Below are 22,772 nucleotides of genomic sequence, written 5' to 3'. Positions count from 1 at the left end.
GGTCCGTCTGGTGGCCCCTCACATGCCTTCGCACGAGTACCGGACCTGGGGTGGAGAGCCATGATGGCATGGATACGCCTGAGGTGGATTTCCGGAGAAAGACAAACATTCGTTCATGAGGCGTGGTATTAGTGGCCGTACACAATAGCGACCGTATTGAATGGAGCACATCCGAGAGGACTTCCTGCCAGCAGCAGATAGGGAGGCCGTTGGTCCTTAGAGCTAGAGTGACTGCTTTCCATACTGTCCCATTCTCTCGCTCCACTTGGCCGTTACCCCGGGGGTTGTAGCTGGTGGTACGGCTCGTGGCGATCCCCCTGGACAGCATGTACTGGCGTAGCTCTTCACTCATGAAGGACGCCCCCCTATCCGTATGGATGTAGCTCGGCATACCGAACAGGCAGAACAGGCTGTTGAGGCATTTAATGACCGTGGCGCTGGTCTTGTCTGGGCAGGGGAAGGCGAATGGGAACCGGGAGTATTCGTCCACAATGTTCAGGAAGTAAACATTGCGGTCGACGGACGGGAGGGGGCCCTTGAAATCTAAGCTGAGCCGCTCAAAGGGCCGTGTTGCTTTGATTAAGTGGGCTCTATCTGGGCGGTAGAACCGAGGCTTGCACTCAGCGCAAGTGCGGCAGTTCCTGGTCAGGGACCGAACTTCCTCAATCGAGTTGGGTAAGTTACGAGACTTTATGAAGTGGAACAGCAGCGTGACCCCTGGGTGGCAGAGGTCGTTGTGGAGGGTCTGTAGCCGATTCCCGGTGGCGCTGGCACACATCCCTCGTGAGAGGGCGTCAGGGGATTCGTTAAGGGCCCCTGGCCGGTAAATGATGTCGTACTCGAAGGTGGAGAGCTCGATCCGCCACCTAAGAATCTTATCATTTTTAATCTTCCCCCTCTGTTTATTATTGAACATAAACGCTACCGACCGCTGGTCTGTAAGTAGGGTGAAGCGTTTGCCGGCTAAGTAGTGGCGCCAGTGGCGCACTGCCTCCACGATGGCTTGGGCATCCTTTTCCACGGAGGAGTGTCTGATCTCGGGCCCTTGGAGGGTCCTCGAGAAGAAAGCTACGGGCCGCCCCGCCTGGTTGAGGGTGGCCGCCAAGGCGAAGTCAGACGCATCACTTTCCACTTGAAATGGAGTGTTCTCGTCCACTGCCTGTAGCGTGGCCCGCTCAATATCCTGCTTAATGCTTTTGAAGGCGGCGTGGGCCTCAGCAGAGAGCGGGAAAGAGGATGCTTTCAAGAGGGGGCAGGCTTTGTCGGAGTAGTTGGGGACCCATTGGGAATAATAAAAAATAACCCCAGGCATCTTTTCAGGGCTTTGGGAGTGTTGGGCAGGGGCAGCTCCCGTAGGGGGCGCAATCGGTCGGGGTCTGGTCCGATTTCCCCATTCTCCACCACGCTGCCTAGTATGCAGAGACGCGTGGTGTTGTAAACGCACTTGTCCTCGTTGTAGGTGAGGTTGAGTTTTTGTGCGGTTTTCAGGAACCTCTCGAGGTTCGAGTCGTGATCCTGCTGGTTGTGACCGCAGATGGTGATGTTGTCGAGGTAGGGGAAGGTTGCCTACAAGTGGTGGTCATCGACCATGCGGTCCATCTCCCTCTGGAAGACCGAGACCCCATTCGTCACCCCAAAGGGGACTCTGAGGAATTGGTAGAGGCGTCCGTTCGCCTCGAAGGCGGTGTACGGGTGGTCCTCTGGTCTGATGGGGAGCTGGTGGTACGCTGACTTGAGGTCGATGGTGGAGAACACCCGGTATTGGGCGATTTGGTTCACCATTTCTGATATGCGGGGTAGCGAGTAGGCGTCTAGTAGGGTGTACCTGTTGATCGTTTGACTATAGTCGATCACCATCCGTTTCTTCTCGCTACCCCTTACCACTACCACTTGGGTGCGCCACGGGCTGTTGCTGCATTCAATAATGCGCTCTTTCAGGAGCCTGTCTACCTCGGTCGCGATAAACTGCCTGTCCTCCCGGCTGTACCTCCTGCTTTTGGTCGCTATTGGCCGGCAGTTAGGGGTAAGGTTCGCGAATAGCGAAGGCGGCTTTACCTTCAGGGGAGCCAGACCGCACACTGTGAGGGGCGGCTGGGACCCACCGTACTTGAGCGTGATGCTTTGGTGGTTGCACTGGAAATCCAGGCCCAAGATCACGCTCGCACATAGGTTCTTCATGATTAATACCTTAAAATTATCATATACAGTTCCGTTAACGCACAATTGTACCGTGCAGTAACCCAGAATGGTCGATGTTTGGGTTTTGTCAGCCATAGAGATGGTACCCTGAGTAGGGACCACCTTTAGGGAGAGTTGTTGTGCCAGTTCTGGGTGGATAAATCTCTCCGTGCTTCCACTGTCAATTAAGCATTTAACCCGGCACCCGTTTACCTCGATGTCCACCATTGATCTGGATAGCGGGTGCGGCCTGGTCTGGTCCACTGTGACCGATGCCACTGGAGGGCCCTGATCGATACAAGATGGCGTCCACGCTGTCTGCTCACAAGATGGCGGACCCCACGAGGTCGGGCAAGATGGCGTCCAAGATGGCCGCTCACACGGCGCACACGCGGCGGCGGCTTTTCCGGCGGGGTTCCCTCTGCACACCTTCCCGAAGTGCCCCTTCTTACCGCACTTAAAGCAGGTGGTGCCTTTCGCCGGGCACAGGTTTCTGGTGTGCTTTGGCTGCCCGCAGAGGTAGCAGTTGGGTCCCTGACGCGTCGTGGCTGTCGTAGGGCTTCTGGGGGGAGAGCGGGGCCCAGCAGGTGTCGGGCTGTCTGGCGGGGAAGAAGCCTTCCAAGATGGCGGCGCCCTCGGTGCACACGTGGTGGCGTGGACGGCGCGGGCTGAAGAGTAGGCGTCCGAGTTTCTCTGGGCCACATCCAGGGATCGCGCGGTGTCCGCAGCCTGTTTCAGGTCCAACCCTGTTTTTTCCAGCAGTCTTTGCCGGATGTAAGTGGAGCTGAGGCCTGTGATGAAGGCATCGCGAACAAGCTCGTCAGTGTACACCGCGGCTTTTACATCTCGGCACTTGCAGTCTTTGCCAAGCATTTTCAGGGTGCTTAGGAACTCCTCCACCGATTCCCCAGGTCGCTGTGCGCAGGTGGCGAGCAGGTGCCTAGCATACACCTCATTCGTAGGCTGCTGGTAATGTGCCTTTAAGATGTCGCAGGCGGCCAGGTACGTCTCGGCGTCTTGGATGAGGTGGTAAACCCGGTGGCCTACCCAATTCCGCAGAATTCCGAGTCTCATCCTTGCAGCGTCAGTAGCGTCTTTGACGGCTGCGGAATTGTCCAGGAAGAATTCCATACACTCAAACCAGTGTCCGAAGCGTGCTGATGCGTCCGGAGCATGTTGATCCAAATCCAAACGTTCGGGTTTCAGGAGTTGATCCATAGTGTTGAAAAAAAAGGTTAATAAAATTGATGTGCCTCAATAATTCCGAGACTCGAAGGTAGCAGAACAAAACAAGGCTTTTATTAATTTAGAACGAAACACGTAAGCGAGAGAGATGTCGTCCTTCTGGAGATTGGGGCTAGACTGAAGCTAGCTTACAAACGGGGCCAGGTATGGGCGGAGCCCTACACACAGCACATTCCAGCACATTCCAGTATACAATACAGCACATTCCAGTACACAATACAATGAGGTCTGGGGGAAGGGAAATGACACTGAAACCGATCTCAGTCACAGGCAGTGATGAATGGAAATATTTCATCACAACGGGGAAGGGAGTGAGAGACTGGGGAGAGAGAGAGATAGAGAGACACTGGGAGACAGACAGAGAAAGATAGAGAGACGGGGAGTGAGAGAGAGAATGGGGGGAGGGAGAGAGAGACTGGAGGAGGGAGAGAGATTGAGAGACACTGGGAGACAGAGAGAGAACGATAGAGAGACGGGGAGCGAGAGAGAGATTGGGGGAGAGAGATAGACTGGAGGAGGGAGAGAGATAGAGAGACACTGGGAAACAGAGAGAGAAAGATAGAGAGACGGGGAGCGAGAGAGAGATTGGGGGAGAGAGAGATTGGGGGAGAGAGAGAGACTGGAGGAGGGAGAGACAGGAGGAGAGAGAGAGACGGAGAGAGCGAGAGACTGGGACAGAGAGAATGGAGGAGGGATAATCTGGAGTAGAGAGAGAGAGACTGGGAGACTGGGGGAGAGAGAGAGGCAGGGAGATAGAGAGAGAGAGATAGAGAAAGACTGAGGGGAGAGAGAGAGAGACGGGGAGAGAGAGAGAAACTGGGGGGAGAGAGAGAGAGACTGGGGAAGAGATAGAGAGACTGGCAGACAGAGAGAGAGAGACTGCGAGACAGAGAGAGAGATAAAGAGATGGGGAGAGAGAGAGACATTGGGGGGAGAGAGAGGTAGAGGGCTAGAAATTCGGTATCGCCCCGTTTGGAGAGGGAAGGAGAGAGAGACAGAGAGAGAGAGGGAAGGAGAGAGAGAGGGAGAGGGAAGGAGAGAGAGAGAGAGCGAGAGGGAAGGAGAGAGAGACAGAGAGAGGGAAGGAGAGAGAGAGAGAGAGGGAAGGGGAGAGAGAGACAGAGAGGGAAGGAGAGAGAGAGGGGGAAGGGGAGAGAGAGAGAGATAGAGGGAAGGTGAGAGAGAGAGAGAGGGAAGCAGAGAGAAACGGAGAGACAGAGAGAGGGAAGGAGAGAGAGTGAGAGAGAGGGAAGGAGACAGAGACAGAGAGGGAAGGAGAGAGAGAGAGTGAGAGAGGGAAGGTGAGAGAGACAGAGAGGGAAGGAGAGCGAGACAGAGAGGGATGGAGAGAGAGACAGAGAGGGAGAGGGAAGGAGAGGGAGAGACAGAGAGTGAAGGAGAGCGAGAGAAAGAGAGGAAAGGAGTGAGAGACAGAGAGAGAGAGGGAAGAAGAGAGAGAGAGAGAGGGAAGGAGAGACAGAGAGAGAGAGGGAAGGAGAGAGAGAGACAGAGAGGGAAGGAGAGCGAGAGAAAGAGAGGGAAGGAGAGAGAGACAGAGAGAGAGAGGGAAGGAGAGACAGAGAGAGAGAGGGAAGGAGAGACAGAGAGAGAGAGGGAAGGAGAGAGAGAGAGAGGAAAGGACAGAGGGACAAAAACGGAAGTTAGGCAGTGGTAGACATTTAAAGAGATATTTCATAACGATCAAGAAATGTATATTCCACTTTGAAAGAAATAATCGACCAGAGAGATAAGCCATCCGTGGCTAACTAAGAAAAGGCATGCAATGTTGTGAAGAATACTGCATGGCCAGATGATTGGGAATTTTACCGAAACCAGCAAAGGATGACGAAAGAATTATGAAGAGGGAGAAAATAGATTATGAGTGTAAACTAGCAAGAAATGTAAAAACACACAGTAAGAGATTCTACAAATATATAAAAAAGGAAGAGAGTAGCTAAAGTAAACGTTAGTCCCTTAGAGGATGAGACTGGGGAATTAATAATGGGGAACAAGGAAATGGTTGAGACTTTGAACACAGATTTAGTTTCGGTCTTCACTGTAGAAGATACTAAAAGCATCCCAATAATAGTACATAATCAAGGGGCAAAAGGGAGGGAGGAAATTCAAAACAATCACTCTAACCAGAGACAATGTGCGAGACAAACTAATGGGATTGAAGGCTGTCAAGCCCCGTGGACCTGATGGCCTGCATCTTATGGTTTTAAAACAGGTGGCTGCAGTGATAGTGGATGCAATGGTTGTAATATTCCAAAATTCATATGATTCTGGAAAGTTCCCAGTGGATTGTAAACCGCAAATGTAACGCCCCTATTCAGGAAAGGAGGGAGACAGAAAGCAGGAAATTATAGGCCTGTTAGCTTAACATCTGTCATAGGGAAAATGCTGGAGTCCATTATAAAGCGAATAGTAGCACGACATTTAGAAAATCATAATATAATCAAGCAGAGTCAACATAGTTTTATGAAAGCGAAATCATGTTTCACAAATTTATTGGTGTTCTTGGAGGATGTAACGAGCAGGGTGGTTCAAGTGGAACCAGTAGATGATTGTATTTGGAATTCAAAAAGGCATTCGATAAGGTGCCACATAAAAGATTGTTGCACAAGATAAGTGCTCACTCTGTTGGGGGTAAAATATTAGCATGGATAGAATATTGGCTACCTAACAGAAAACCGAGAGTCAGGATAAATGGGTCATTTTCAGGTTGGCAAACTGTAACTAGCGGGGTGCCTCAGGGATCAGTGCTGGGGCTTAAACTATTTACAATCTATAATAATGACTTGGATGAAGCGGCCAAGTGTTGTGTAGCCGAATTTGCTGACGATATAAATATAGCTGGGAAAGCAAGATGTGAGCAGGTTACAAAGGGGCAGCAAAGGGATATAGATAGGTTAATGAATGGGAAAATTAGCAGATGGAGTATAATGTGGAAAATGTGAGGTTATACACTTTGGTAGGAATAATAGAAAATCAACATTGTGGCAGAGCCACCAAGGGTCTCAGAACAATTAGTAATAATCCCTTTAACTACAGTGTAGTGCAGCTGCGGACTGCACCATTAAACTGCCTGTTAACTGTACTGTATTGTGTTTTCCTGCACTTCACGTGATGACATCATGACGCCGATCACATGACCGCCAGTTGCGCGAAACACGCGATGACGTCATGACGTCAGCTTCCAGAATCTTCCAGTAGTCGTCGAGTGCCCAGCAAGCTGAGTAGACCTGTGTACCGTTTCTCCTATAGTTTCCCTGTTAACTTCGTTGTTCATTAAAACCTGTTGATTAGATTCATCGAGTCGAATACCTTATTCAGATAGGAACCTCCGTTCCTACAACATCTTACTTCAATGGAAAGAGAATACAGGATGATGTGGTACAGAACGATTTGGGTGTCCTCGTAAATGAGACACAAAAGCTTAGCATGCAGGTGCAGCAAGTAATTAGGAAGGCAAATGGAATGTTGGCCTTTATTGCTAGGGGGATGGAGTATAAAACTTGGGACATCTTGCTACATCTGTACAGGGCGTTGGTGAGAGAACACCTGGAGTACTGCGTACAGTTTTGGTCACCTTATTTAAAGAAGGATACACTTGCATTGGCGGGTGTTCAGCGAATGTTCATTGTGTTGATTCCTGAGATGAAAGGTTTGCCTTATGAGAAAAGGTTGTGCAGGTTGGGTCTATTCTCATTGGGGTTTAGAAGAATGAGTGGTGAGCTTATTGTAAAATATAAGATTCTGAGGCGGCTTGACAGGGTAGATGCTGAGAGGATGTGTCCTCTCGTGCGAGAATCCAGAGCTAGCGGACATAGTTTCAGAATAAGGGGTCGCCCATTTAAGACGGACATGAGAAGGAATTTCTCCTCTCAGAGGGTCGTGAATCTTTGGAATTCCCTACCCCACAGAGCTGTGGCGGCTGAGTGAGTGAATATATTCAAGGCTGAGATAAAAAGTTATATGAGCTACAGGAGAGTCAAGGACTATGGGGAACAGGCAGGAAAGTGGAGTTGATGCCAAGATCATATCAGCCATGATCTTATTGAATGGCAGAGCCGTCTCGAGGGGACGAATAGCCTACTCATGCTCCTATTTCTTATGCTCTTATGCAGCCCAGCTACTGCTCCTCTCAGTATATCCACATGAACACGTTCAATAATCTCTGGACCCCACTTACACTGCCCCTTCCGTGTCCTTCCCTGGCAAACAAACCCCTCTCTGTTACCTTCGGATGAAAAATTTCACCCCAATTTCCCTTCTCAATCCTCACTTCAGAATTTCACTTGATCCATTATTAAATACTTGTTGTCTGTGAGTCTCTTTCCTTCATTAGTTTAATGCATTCCGTTCAATGTATGGATCAATATGTCAACATCTTATATCTCATCCCACACACAATACATATCCAACTCTCATGCACTTTCCCCTGTCTTAACTCCTGGCACTTATATCCATATTTCTAATTCTCCTCAGTAAATTCAATGTTGCAACAACACGCTTCCTGTGGTCAGCTGACTAGAACTTCACACAATATCCAAGACATCCTGCAAACGCTCTAATACAATAACAGTGGAACTACTGTCCAATCTGCCCCTCTCCCAGTGAACACAATAATCCAGATAACCTGCACACGGCCTGATACAATAATAGTAGAACTTTTTATAGAAGTATCATAGTATGATACAGCAGAAAAGGAGGACATTTGGCCCATCGTGCCTCTGCCAGCTCTTTGGAGAGCTCTCCAATTAGACCCAGTCCCCTACTCTTTCCAGATAGCCCTGTATTTTCCCCTTAAAGTAGTCATACAATTCCCTTTTGAATCTTAGTTTTGAACCTGTTACCACCACCCTTTCTTGCAGTGCATTCCAGATCATCATAACTCACTGCATTAAAACATTTTCACCTCTGATTCTTTTATCAATCACGTCCAAACTGTGTCCTCTGCTTACCGACCCTACTGCTGCTGGAAACAGTTTCTCCTAATTTAATCTATCAAAAAACTACCTTATTTCGAACACCTATCAAATCTCCTCTTAACCTTCTATGCTGTAAGGAGAACAGCTCCGGTGTTTCGAGACCCTCCACATAACTGCACGCCATCATCCTTGGTTATTTGCTAATAAAACTTTTATAGGCCATTGTTCATTTTCAAGCGCTGTTTCCATTAGCTGAGTTTTAATTTCTACGCACACCTCTGTTGAAGCTGTGAATTATATTTCGCAACAGTTTACTGAATATTGAAATCGGATTAAGCAATTGCTTTTAAGTCAAATCAATTAACATTAGGAAGAAAGTTCTGGCTGTTTTAATTGAAGATGTTCAACAGAAACACAAGGAAACACGCTGGGTACAAACTGAAACACTGAGAGTGAACACTATCCTAATAAAGGAGAATGTTAAGATTTTCAGGCTGGTTGATCGATACGCTGAGCTAACGCTCAATTCTACTGTTCAAGATCGGACACTTGTAGAATATGAACTGCTGGCAAGAGGCCGAAACAATGAAGACTGGAGTGAGAAACATTTCAGGAGAGAACTGGAGAAAATTCGATCTGATCAATTGTGCCAGGGCAGTTGTTCCCCGAGAAAAATCAAATCTGGGAGTCCAGCAGCAGTGAGCGGAGTGCCAGGGATTGGAAAAACAACAATGGTACGAAAAAGATTGTTCATGACTGGGCCACTGGGAAAATATAACCACACTTTCAATTTGGTTACAGCTTTAAATTGCGGGATTTGAACGCTATTAACTGTAGAATAAACCTGAGGAATCTGATCCTGGATCTGTATCGTTACTTTGGAAATTTTCTGGGAGAGGTCTGGAAGAACCCAGAGAGTTTGCTGTTCATATTCGATGGTCTGGATGAATTCAAGTACAGGATCGATTTTGCTGACAATCGGAGAAATACAGAACCTCAGCACATGTGCACAGATCCCGAAGACTGGTGTGAGGTGTCTGACATTGTGTACAGTTTAATACAGCATAAACTGTTCCCAGGATGTTCAGTGCTAGTGACTAGCCGCCCACTGCATTACATTTATTGGAAAAAGCTGAGATCAGTTTCAAGGCTGAAATCCTGCGATTTGTTGGTAAAGAGCGGAAGGAATATTTCAACACGTTTTTTGAAGATCACACGGTGGCAACAGCTGTTTATAAACACGTGGAGGTGAACGAGATCCTGTACACCATGTGCTACAATCCTTCCTACTGCTGGATCCTCGGTTTGGCACTGGGTCCCTTCTTTAAACAAAGCGACAGGAAACAGCAGCGAGTTCACAAGACAATCACCCAACTATATTCCTACTATATTTACAACCTCTGGAGGAGGTCTCGGTCAGTCCCCTCTGGAGGAGTACACAGTCAGTCCCCTCTGGAGGAGATCTCGGTCAGTCCCCTTTGGAGGAGGTCTCGGTCAATCCCCAGTGGAGGAGGTCTCCATCAGTCCCCTCTGGAGGAGGTTTCGGTCAGTCACCTTTGGAGGAGGCCTCGTTCATTCTGCTCTGGAAGAGGTCTCGGTCAGTCCCCTCGGAAGGAGGTCTCTGTCAGTCCCCTCTGGAGGAGGTCTCAGTCAGTCCCCTCTGGAGGATGTCGTGGTCAGTCCCCTCTGGAGGATGTCTCGGTCAGTCCCGTCTGGAAGAGGCCTCGTTCATTCTCCTCTGGAAGAGGTCTCGCTCAGCCCCCTCTGGAGGAAGTCTCGGTCAGTTCTCTCTGGAGGAGGTCTCGCTCAGCCCCCTCTGGAGGAAGTCTCGGTCAGTCCCCTCTGGAGGAGGTCTCGGTCAGTCCCCTCTTGAGGAGGTCTCGGTCAGTCCCCTCTGGAGGAGGCCTCGTTCATTCTCCTCTGGAAGAGGTCTCGCTCAGTTCCCTCTGGAGGAGGTCTCGGTTAGTTCCCTCTGGAGGAGGTCTCGGTCAATCCCCTCTGGAGGAGGTCTCCGTCAGTCCCCTCTGGAGGAGGTTTTGGTCAGTCACCTTTGGAGGAGGCCTCGTTCATTCTCCTCTGGAAGAGGTCTCGGTCAGTCCCCTCTGGAGGATGTCTCGGTCAGTCCCCTCTGGAGGAGGTCTCAGTCAGTCCCCTCTGGAGGAGGTCGTGGTCAGTCCCCTCTGGAGGACGTCTCAGTCAGTCCCATCAGGAGGAGGCCGCGTTCATTCTCCTCTGGACGAGGTCTCGCTCAGCCCCCTCTGGAGGAAGTCTCGGTCAGTCCCCTCTGGAGGAGGCCTCGTTCATTTTCCTCTGGAAGAGGTCTCGCTCAGCTCCCTCTGGAGAAGGCCTTGGTCAGTCCTCTCTGGAGGAGGTCTCAGTCAGTCGCCTCTGGAGGAGGTCTCAGTCAGTCCCCTCTGGAGGAGGTCTTGGTCAGTCCCCTCTGCAGAAGGTCTCAGTAAGTCGCCTCTGGAGGAGATCTCGGCCAGTCCCTGCTGGAGGAGGAACGGAAAGGCTCCTCCTGGCGAGGATCTTGTCCAATAGTCCTCTTGCCCAAATGTTCATTTCCTGTATCTTTTCATGGCAATTTTCAAATATAATCGGCACTAGATGGCAAAACTAAATTGAGTAAAACAAAGTACAGTTATTAAAGAAACAGAACGTGTCCAGGCTCCCTCTCTCTCACTCAGATTTACGGGCAATCTCTCTGCAACACTATATACCATCCAATCCCCGTTATAAACCAGAGGAACTGAAGAAGAAATGATTGAGTGACAAGAAAGAAGTTGATGACACACAGGAGAAACAAGACTGAGAGGTTTTTCCTCCAGAGAGGGGGATGATTTTAATTGGGGCTCATCCACCCTTGTGTCTCCCAAACTTGACCACCATCCAAACACCAGACAACACAGAATCCCACCCACCCAGCTACCCACCAATCGAGACAGAAACCACCCTGGGACCCACCAATCCAAATATTACCCCACCCAGTGATCCACTTGTCCAGGGTCCAACTAATCGAGATGCAACCCACCCAGAGACACACCCACCCAATACCACACCACCCAGAGACCACCCCACCCAAAGACCCACCAACCGAGACATACTCCACATTGGGACTCGCCCAGCCAAGTGAGCAGTTTGTAGACTGCAGGTTGGAGCTCCTCCTCTATGCCTTTGACAGGTTGGTATATCACTCTTGTATGCCCTGTCTTTCTGCATATTCTCATGTTATCCGGACTAATGCTGTCCAGTTTCGGACTGCTTTGTTCAGGATCTTTCCAGGGACCTGTTTTTTGATTTGAATCCTTAATATTTGTTGAGAATATTACTGCAGTTTGATATAATCATAAACACTGATCCCACTCACAGGCCATACACAGGGCTGGCCCAAGAGCATCACCCGGTGAAACAGATCACTTCTATCCACAGCTCACACCAAAGGAGCAATTCTGACGTGTGATGGACTCCTTCCCCATCCACTCCACTTCCTCCCTCCCCTGCTTCAAATCCACCTGTGTATATACCTTGCCTGGGGACTTCTCCTCCCCCCCTCACCTGCTCCAACCCCCCCTGAGTGTATTCTAAACCTGGGGCCATCCTCACCCTCCCTCGCCTGCTCCAAACTCCCTGTGTGTATTCCTTGTCTGAGTTCACCTCCTCCCTCCCTCAGCTGCTCCATACTCCCCTGTGTGTATTCCTGGTCTGGGGATATCCCCTCTTCCTAGAAAGTGATGAACGTTCCCGGCAAACTGGGATTAAGCTGTTGAATCACAGAATCATCGTATCATTGAAGGGTTACGTTACATTGGGAGGCCATTTGTCCCGTCGATCCCGTGCTTGCTCGCTGCAAGAGCACTTCAGCTAGACCCACTCCCTCGCACTTACTCTAGGCCCTGCAGTTTTTACCTTTACATACATATCCAATTCCTTTTAAAAGCCACGATTGAATCTGCCTCGACCACCATTACAGGCAATGCATTCCAGATCCTAACCACTCACTGCGTATAAAAGTATTTCCGCCTGTGGCCTTTGGTTCTTCTGCCAGTCACCTTAAATGTTTGTCCTCTGGTTCTCGACGCGTCCAATAATGAGAACAGTTACTCGCTATCTACTCTGTCTAGAACCCTCATGATTTTGAACACCTATATTAAATCTTCTCTGCTCTAAGGAGAACAACCCCAGCTTCTCCGGCCTATCCATGTAAATTATATCACTCATCCCTGGAACCATTCTTATTAACCTACTGTGAACGTTCTCCAAGGCCTCCACATCCTTCCTAAAGTGTGGTGCCAGGAATTGAACACAATACTCCAGTCGATCTCGGACCAGTATTTTATAAAGTTTCATCATAACTTCCTTGCTTTTGTGCTCTGTGCCTCTATTTATGAAGCCCAGGATCCTGAATACTTTTTTAATTGCTTTCTCAACCTGCCCTGCCACCTTCAACGATTTGAGCACGTATAACCCCAGGATGTTGCAGCCCCTTAGAATTGTACCCTTTAGTTTATATTGTCTCTCCTCGTTCTTCCTACCAACATGTACCACTTCACACTTTCCTGCATTACATTTCCATCTGCTATGCATCCGTCCATTCCACCAGCTTTTCTGCTCTCCTCTTGAAGTCTATCACTATCCTCCTCATTGTTGATTTTATTCCAGGTTTTGGGTCACCTGCAAATTTTGAACTTGTGCCCTGTATACCCAAATCCAAGTCATTAATTGATGCGCTATCAATTACTCATAAAAGACTGAGAGTTAGAAGAGTAACTAAAGGCTTTTATTAATAACAGAATGGAGGTCTGCCTCGCGTGGTCGACCGGTCCAGGATACAAAGGGCTGGGGAGCAGTCACCTTTATACTAGGATCTGTGGGAGGAGTCATGCGAAGCATGTCCAGGCATGTACACAGTGGAATACAAACAGGACAAACAGGAATACAAACAGTGGTTTACCACATTCACCCCTTGTTTAAAATTGAGTCCGGCGGGGAGAAGTGTATTAAAAGTTAGTGTATTGGAGTCTCTCCGGAGGTCATGTCTGCCACTGTGATCGGCGTGGCGATGGCAGGGGTAGTGAAGCTTCCGGCGTCGAGTCCAGCGTAGGCTGTGGCACAGGCGTGTCGTCCTCGTAGATGTCGAGCGGGTCGCGGGGCCAAGGCCTGCCGTCTGCTGGGGCTGGATATCGGATCGTGGGGAGGGGTGGTAGTGGGTAGTGGGTTACTGCGGCCCCCGAGGGTGCAAGGTCTCTTATGGAGACTGTGTCCTCCCGCCCGTCCGGGTATGCGATGTAAGTAAACTGGGGGTTGGCGTGGAGGAGGTCGACCCTCTCGACCAGGGGGTCGGTTTTATGGGTCGGCACGAGTCTTCTCAGTAGGACCGGCCCTGGGGACGTCAGCCATGGCGGTAGCGATGTCCCCGATGTGGACTTCCTTGGGAAGACAAACATTTTCTCATGAGGGGTGGCGTTAGTGGCAGTGCAGAGCAGTGACCGAATAGAGTGGAGCGCATCGGGGAGCACATCCTGCCAGCGGGAGGTTGGAAGGCCCCTAGACTTTAAGGCTAGCAGGACGGCCTTCCAAACTGTCGCATTTTCTCTTTCCACCTGTCCGTTCCCCCGAGGGTTGTAACTGGTGGTCCTGCTTGTGGCAATACCCCTAGTTAGCAGGTACTGACGGAGTTCGTCGCTCATAAACGATGAGCCCCGGTCGCTATGGATATAGCTGGGGAAGCCGAACAGGGTGAAGAGGTTGTTCAGACATTTAATGACTGTGGCACTGGTCATGTCCGGGCAGGGGAAGGCGAACGGGAAACGGGAGTACTCATCAATAATATTGAGGAAGTACACATTGCGGTCGGAGGAGGGGAGAGGCCCTTTATAATCAACGCTCAGGCGCTCGAAGGGGCGAGTGGCTTTTATCAGGTGGGCCCTGTCTGGTCTATAAAAGTGCGGTTTGCACTCAGCGCAGACTTGGCAGTTCCTGGTCATGGTCCTGACCTCCTCAATAGAGTAAGGCAGGTTGCGGGCCTTTATGAGGTGGAAGAACCTGGTGAGCCCCGGGTGGCAGAGGTCATTGTGGAGGGCCCGCAGTCTATCGATCTGCGCGCTGGCGCAGGTGCCACGCGATAGCGCATCCAGGGGTTCATTTAGCTTCCCGGGCCGGTACAAGATCTCGTAGTTGAAGGTGGAAATTTCGATTCTCCACCTCAAGATCTTGTCATTTTTGATTTTGCCCCTCTGCTTGTTGTTAAACATAAAAGCAACTGAACGCTGGTCAGTGAGCAGGGTAAATCGTTTTCCGGCCAGGTAGTGCCTCCAATGACGCACAGCCTCCACAATCGCCTGGGCCTCCTTCTCAACAGCGGAGTGTTTGGTCTCCGGGCCTTGGAGGGTTCGTGAAAAGAAGGCCACGGGTCTCCCCACCTGATTCAGGGTAGCGGCCAGGGCAAAGTCGGACGCATCGCTTTCCACCTGGAAGGGGATGCATTCGTCCACTGCGTGCATGGTGGCTTTGGCAATGTCCTCCTTGATACGGTGGAAGGCTAAGCGGGCCTCTGCCGTCAAGGGAAAAGAGGTGGACTTGATCAGCGGACGGGCCTTGTCCGCATAGTAGGGGACCCACTGGGCGTAATAGGAGAAAAACCCTAGGCACCTCTTCAGGGCCTTGAGGCAGTGGGGCAGTGGAAGATCCATAAGGGGACGCATCCGGTCGGGGTCGGGGCCGATGACTCCGTGTTCCACAACACAGCCAAGGATGGCGAGGCGGTTTGTGCGGAATATGCACTTCTCCTTGTTATATGTCAGGTTTAGGAGTTGGGCGGTGCGGAGGAATTTTTCGAGGTTTGCGTCATGGTCCTGCAAGTCACGGCCGCAGATGGTCACATTGTCCAGATATGGGAAAGTGGCCTGCAACGCATTTTGGTCTACCATCCAGTCCATCTCCCTTTGGAAGACGGAGACCCCGTTGGTGACGCCGAAGGGAACCCTAAGGAAGTGATAGAGGCGGCCGTTTGCCTCAAAGGCAGTGTACTGGCGGTCCTCAGGGCGGATGGGGAGCTGGTGGTACGCTGATTTCAGGTCAATGGTCGAGAAGACGCGGTACTGCGCGATCTGGTTGACCATATCAGCTATACGGGGGAGTGGGTAGGCGTCCAGCAGGGTGTAGCGTTTTATTGTCTGGCTGTAGTCGATGACCAGGCGCTGCTTCTCGCCGGTCTTAACGACCACAACCTGGGCTCGCCAGGGGCTGGTGCTGTCCTCAATAATCCCTTCTTTCAGGAGCCGCTCCACTTCGGTTTTAATGAAAACCCTGTCCCCGGCACTGTATCGCCTGCTCTTTGTGGCGATGGGCTTACAGTCGGGGGTGAGGTTAGCAAACAGTGGTGGGGGGATGACTCTGTGTGTGGAGAGGTTGCACCTGGTGCGCGGCAGGCAATTTGGAAGCTGCTGGCTGCGGACTGTGAGTGGGGGTAGGGGTTCACCGTACACCATCGTAACACTTTTAAGGTGACACTGAAAATCTAACCCCAGCAGGACGGCAGCACAGAGGTCAGGCAGGACCAGAAGTTTAAAATGATCTTACACGGTCCCATCTACTACGAGTGTCACCACGCAGTAGCCGCCGATGTCCGCCGACTGGGACTCGGAGGCCATAGAAATCCGCTGTTGCGCAGGCAGGACTGGGAGAGAGCAACACCGCACCGTGTCGGGGTGGATGAAGCTCTCCGTGCTCCCAGAGTCAAAAAGGCAGATTGTATCGCGACCATTTACCTTAATGTCCATTGTGGAACTCGCCAGTTGGTGCGCTCTCGCTTGGTCCAGTGTAACGGATGCCAGCGTAGGGGTCGGTGTGTCACTGCGGGTATCAGATGAGGCGGTGTCGGGGGCCTGCTGCGTCCCAGCTGTCATCCAAGATGGCGGCGTCCATGATCCCCATGTGGCTGGAGGCGTCCAAAATGGCTGCTGTACCGGTGATTCGCACATGGCCGGGGAGGCCCAAGATGGCGGCCCGCATGGCCCACACACGGCGCTGCTGGGGTTCGGGGTGGCTTTGGCCCTGCAGACGCTAGCGTTGTGTCCCTTCTTCCCGCAGCCCGAGCAGATCGCGTTTTTCGCCGGGCAGCACGCTCTGGGGTGTTTTGCCTGGCCACAGAAGTAGCATTTCTGGCCTTGGGGCACTGCTGTCTGGCCTTGGGACACTGCTGCGGTAGTTGGGCCGTTGTTGGGGTGTGGCTGGGGTGGCACGGCGCTATGAGGCGGTCCTACCGTGTCCCAGGCTGTTATTCCCCGCGGCATCCACGGTGCAGAGGAGTAGGCATCCATGCCCTGGTAGGCTGCATCCAACGATAGTGCGAGTTCAGAGGCCTTGTTGAGGTCGAGGTTACTCTGCTCCAACAGTCGCTGTCGGGTGTAATTGGATCTGTGGCCCGCTACAAAAGCATCCCGGATAAGTTCCTCTGTGTACACGGCGGCCTTTGCATCCTTACAACCACAGGCCCGGCCAAGCAAAGACAGTGCCTGAAGGTATTCCACGGTCGATTCCCCAGGTTGTTGTTTACGACTCCCCAGGAGGTGCCTGGCGTACACTTCGTTCACTGGGCGCGTGTACTGGTCCTTGAGGAGCTTGATAGCGTCCGCGTACGAGGTCGCGTCTTGGATGACCGAGTACACTCGGTGGTTCACTTTGGAGGTCAGGACATCCAGTTTGTCCTCGTCCGATTTGATCGCTTCGGAGGCGGTCAGGAATTTTTCGAAACACTTAAGCCAGTGAGTAAACTTGGTGGATGAGTCCGCCTCCCGATGATCTAAGTCCAGGCATGCTGGTGTGAGGATCTTCTCCATTATAAAAATGTTGTTAATAAAATTGATGCGCTATCAATTACTCATAAAAGACTGAGAGTTAGAAGAGTAACTCAAGGCTTTTATTAACAACAGAATGGAGGTCTGCCTCGCGTGGTCGACCGGTCCAGGAAACAAAGGGCTGGGGAGCAGTCACCTTTATACTAGGACCTGTGGGAGGAGTCAGCCGAGGCATGTCCAGGCATGTACACAGTGAAATACAAACAGGACAAACAGGAATACAAACAGTGGTTTACCACATTAATATATATCAAGGAAAACAGTGATCTTAGAACCGACCCCTGGGGAACACCACTGTGTAACTTCCTCCAGTCCAAAAAACAAACTTTCGCCACTACTCCCAGTTTCCTGTCACTTAGCCGATTTCATATGCATGCTGTCCCTGTCCCTTTTATGACATGGGCTTCAGCTTTCTTGACAAGCCTATTGTGTTGTACTGTATCAGAAGCCTTTTGGACGTCCATGTACACCACATCAACCGCATTGCCCTCATCAACCCTCTCTGTTAACTCATCAAAAAACTCATTCAAGTTAGTTAAACACAATTTGCCTTTAACAAATCCGTGCTGGCTTTCCTTAATTAATCCACACTTGTCCCATTGAGGTTGTCCTGGATTATCGTTCTGTAAATCTTCCCCACGACCGAGGTTAAACTGACTCGCCTTTAGTTTCTGGATTTATCCTTACACCCTTCCTTGAACAAAGGTGTAACATTTGAATTATCCAGCCCTCTGGCACCAGCCCCGTATCTATGGAGGATTGGAAGATTATGGCCAGTAGCTGCGCAATTTCCACCATTAACTCTCTCAGCATCCTAGGATGCATCGCATCCCTCATGGAGAAATGTCTACTTTAAGTACAGACAGCCTTTCTAGCACCTCCACTTTAACAATTTTGTTTTATCCCATCCAGTATCTCAACTACCTCCTCTTTCGCGATGACTTTGGCAGCCACTTCTTTCTTGGTAAAGACAGATGCAAATTACTCATTTTGTACATCAACCATGCCCACTGCCTCCATGCCTAGATCTTCTTTTAGGTCCCTAATCACCCCCACCGCTCCGCATACGATCCCTTTACTATTTATATGCATATAGAAGAATTTTTATTCCTTCTAATGTGTTCTGCCAGTCTTTCTCACACTCTCTCTTGTCCGTTCTTATTTACTTTTTATCTTTCCCTCTGAACTTTCTATATTCAGCCTGATTATCACTTGTTCTCTTCACATAACTTCTGACATGCGCACACTTTTTCTGCTTCATCTTACTCACCATCTGTTTCATCATCCATGGAGTTCTGATTTTAGTAAACCTACATCTCCCTCTCGTGGGAATGTACCTCGACTATACCCGAACCATCTCTTATTTTATTGCAGCCCATGTTCAATTACAGTTTGGCCTTCCAATCTTTGATTCCAATTTACCAGATCCATTCTCAACCCAATGAAACTGGCCTTCCACCAATTAAATTTTTTCACTCTAGATTTCTCCCTGTCCTTTTCCATATCTAATCGAAACCTCATGATACTATGACCAATTTTCCCTAAAAATGCCCCATGACAATTGCTCCACTTGACCCACCTCTTTCCCCTGAACCAGATGCAGCAATGCCTCCTTGTTCGTTGAGTGAGAAGCGTGCTAATCAAGAAAGAACACAATTCAGAAATCCTACCCCCTCTTTACAATAGTACTATCGCAGTCTATATTAGGATAACTGATGTCCCCATTATCACTATTATATAGTTCTTGCAGCTCTCTGTAATTTTCCTGCAAATTTGCCCCTCTATATCCTTCCTACTGGTTGATGGCCTATAGAATACACCTAGTACTGTAATGGCACCTCCACTGTTTCTTAGCTCTAACCAGATAGATTCTGTCCTTGACCCTTCCAGGACATCCTATCTCCAGCAGTTTAATATTCTCCTTACTCATCACCGCCACTCCACCTCATTACTTTCCTTCGCTGTCTTTCCTGAACACCAATGGTTAACTTGTTCACTCCTTTGTTGTCTATTTTACTTGCTGATATTAGATGATGTGATTGATGACAGATCACCTTCTCAGGATTGGAGCGGGGTTCAGATGCATTGCTGACTGATGGAATTAAAATCCCAGCCTGCTGTCTGACCCCTGCCTTAAATAGAGTTCATCAGCTCAAAAGTTTACGGTTCTGAGCTCATTATCGTAGGCTTTTAAAAATGTCATACTAATTACAAACAGCTCATTTTATAGATTGCTCTCTCTCCCGCTACGTGGGAATCGATACAATTATTTATTACATAATTATATTAAACTTAGTATTCAACTTCCTATGAGGAGAATTATTTTACTCATTCTTTATCAATAACGATAGATGGATGAATAAAAATAGGCTGAAGTGATCCAGAGAAGGTGCAGGTAAATTGATTGCAATTAATTGTTAGGGTAGATTGTAAATGCAACCTAGGACTGGTTGGTTCGTGTACCCTTTTCTCCTGTCATAGCACTCCACTGTGTTGGCCAGTTGAGATTGTCAGTTAATATCTGTGAACAAAGATGTTTAATGTGACATTGACGAGTTAAGTTCCTACAGTCTCCTTCATTAGACACTGATCAGGTGGCAGTCCCCGTTCTATTAGTCCAGGAGACAATGGGGGTGGGGGCAGAGTCTGATGGGGAGACCAGCGTCTGCAACATTCACACTGAGATTACAGAATTATAGATAACCACCATTGTAAGACGTCGTTTCTACACTAAAGGAAACTTTATCTGTTAATTAAACTGAGCGCCTCATTCCAGTACCCGCGGTGTGAGGCAGTTAACGCTAACGCCCACGTGGTCTACTCCACTGCTGAATCTCAATCATGCCTGTTCTTTCAGAGTATTACATAGTTTTTGCAGCAGAGAAACAGGTCATGCGGTCCAACAGGTTCATTCCGCCGTTAATGCTCCCCACGAGCCTACTTCCACCCCTCTTCTTCTAACCACATCAACATATCCTTCTATCCCTTTCTCCCAAATGTGCCTATCCAGTTTCCCCTTTGGACATCTATGTTATTCGCTTCAACTATTTCATGTGGCAGCGAATTCCACATTCTCACCACTCTCTGGGTAAAGAAGTTTCTCCTGAACTCCCTGTTGGATTTATTAGTGACTCTTCTATTTATGCTCCCTAGTTCTGTACTCCCCCGCAAGTGGAAACATTTCCCCTATATCTACCAACGAAACCCTTTCATAATCTTAAAGAACACTATCAGGTCACCCCTCAGCCTTTTCTTTCCTGCTGAAAAAACCCCTCGTCTGTACAATCTTTCCTGGTAGGTATGCACTCTCAGTTCTCGTGTCATCGCAGAAAATCGTTATTTACACATCCTCCATTGTCTTTATGTCTTTGTGTATAATATTGAGACCAGAAATCTGCACAAAACTCGAAGTGTGGTCAAACCAAGGTTCGATACGAGTTAAACATTATGGGCTAAAAATTCAGTTGGGCGCCATTTGGGGCGCCAAGCTCGCCTGGGCGCCGGAATTACCGCTGCGAGCGGAGCCACTTGCGCCGTCCAGATATTCAGTTTCTGCGCCCCAAATGGAAGCGGGCCGCTAATCGAGGCTTCCCGCTCCCGCTTGGGGTGCTGAAACTGAAGATCTGCGCGCTAAGGGCCGCAGCGCCACACGCTGCAGCATGGCAGGCTGCGGTACTGCAGGCCTTCCTCCCACTGCTAAGGGGAAGGTGCCTGCAACAGCGCGATCCCCGCTCGCGAGTGCCGGCAAATGAGCCCGGCACCAAGGAGAAGTGCCAGGCTCTCGGGAAACAGTCGGCAATGCCACCGGGGGTGGGTGTAGGAGGCCGGGGATGGAGGTGCTGGCAGGCAGCTGCCGACAAAGTGGCCGGCCGCACCTCCACCTTAACTAGCGCCACTACCGCCACAGGTAGGCCCTGTGTACCGGCCGCTATTTGCCGCCGGCGCTGAAGAGGCGGGCGCGACCAAATATGGTCATCAGGGCTGGAGCAGGGTGCTGCGCACACCGATGACGTCATCGGCGGTGGCGCAGCGCTATAGGCTAACGCCGCCAGTAGCGCCCCGGTAAATTTCGCGGCAGGTGTGGCCAGTGGCGCAAAAGCCACTGAGTGCCCTCTTTGGGTGCAAACTGGTGGCGCAGGCCACTGAATTTCTAGGCCATGACTGATTAGCAACTCTATTCCTCTAGAAATAACAACTAGAGTTTGGTTTGCTTTTTAATGGCATTAATAACCAGCTTCATTTGTGAATCATATTATTGTATATAATGATGTTATTGACTGAGCTCAGCAAAAAATCTCTTATCAATTAGACTACAACAACAACTTGCATTTATATAAAACCCCTTTGAATGTTGAGCGGGAAGGGTGCAGTTTTAACGGGAATCGACTATGTTCGCCCTGAGAAAGCAGCAGACATCAAACACCCGGCACAAATTGGAAGAAATGTTCCCTGATTCCTGCTCATTTTCACAGCAATAATTGGCTTTCGTCCTAACAAAAAGACAGTCATTCCAAAATGGAACATGGGCTGTAATTTAACTCTAGTTAGGATAGGAAGCTATGCTTTAATGTTACATTAATTTAACCAAAATCAGAATAAATATTCTAGGAGATTTCACCACCTTCTTCAGGTCTTCCCTGAATTTAGTTTCTGTAGCTGCATAAATACAAGTGTTTGTACAGGAACTCAAATACATGAGCATAAACCCACTTTCTGTGGTGACCTGTGCAGGAGATGTATAATCGGGTGGCTGATGAGCGGGGTTTGTCAGTTAAAAAACTTCTGGCAGATGTCAGCCACAACAATATTAAACTGCCCGATACAGTGAACAGTAAAATGATGGATTTGCTCCAGCTCTCCATCTCTGGAGCCCTCTGATTCTCACTACTGTAACTCTTGAGGCCTCTGCGGTCTCTACTGGCCATTAAATAACGTCTGTTTGTAAAAAAATTAAACAGTAATATCAAAATTAAAGGAATCAAAATCGTTAAAATACCTTGTAACCAGGAGAACACGACACCTGCAGGTGATGGAAAATATTCCAGTCCAGGGTAAAAACCCCAATGAATTTTTATAATTACTCGATCAGGTTTATAGGCAATTAAATCTGGACTGCTTTGTAAATAGATCAAGACAGAGATCGTTGTTATAGCCACAGCCGCGAGTTTCACTCTGCAATAACTTGTTTTGAACCTCTGACAACATAAGGCTAGAAATCGGCCAAATGTGAACAAGATTGTAAACCACATTGACATATCCAGGCTGATAGAAATGATGTAAGTAATGATCTTAAAAACGGCAGTGTAGGACAGGAAGGAACGTGGTAAGTGATTTGTACAAATCTGATACACTATTACATTGAGGATCGTGACCAGTAGATCAGCTGTTGCAATGGTCACCATGTAGACAGAGATACATTTGGAAAGGGCGCAGGGTCGCCTGGAGAGAATCACCATTGTCAGTAGGTTCGCTGTGAGAAAAAGGGATAAGAGGTCAGTAACGGGGACACTGAAATAAATCTCACAGCTTATTGTGGGGAAATGTTGTGAGCTGTTCCTAT

General features: G+C 49.4%; 1 pseudogene; it reads left to right on the top strand.

The window, feature by feature from the left end:
- The window catches only part of LOC147092691 (uncharacterized), a 75,481-nt pseudogene that overhangs the window by 30,478 nt on the left and 22,231 nt on the right, over positions 1-22,772 (top strand).

Source organism: Somniosus microcephalus, unplaced genomic scaffold, assembly GCF_052327205.1.
Source record: "Somniosus microcephalus isolate GS21.2 unplaced genomic scaffold, FLI_Smic_1.0 unresolved_chr2, whole genome shotgun sequence".
Lineage (NCBI taxonomy): Eukaryota > Metazoa > Chordata > Chondrichthyes > Squaliformes > Somniosidae > Somniosus > Somniosus microcephalus.
Note: the sequence above shows the minus strand (reverse complement) of the source record. Positions and strands in the feature narration are given on the sequence as shown.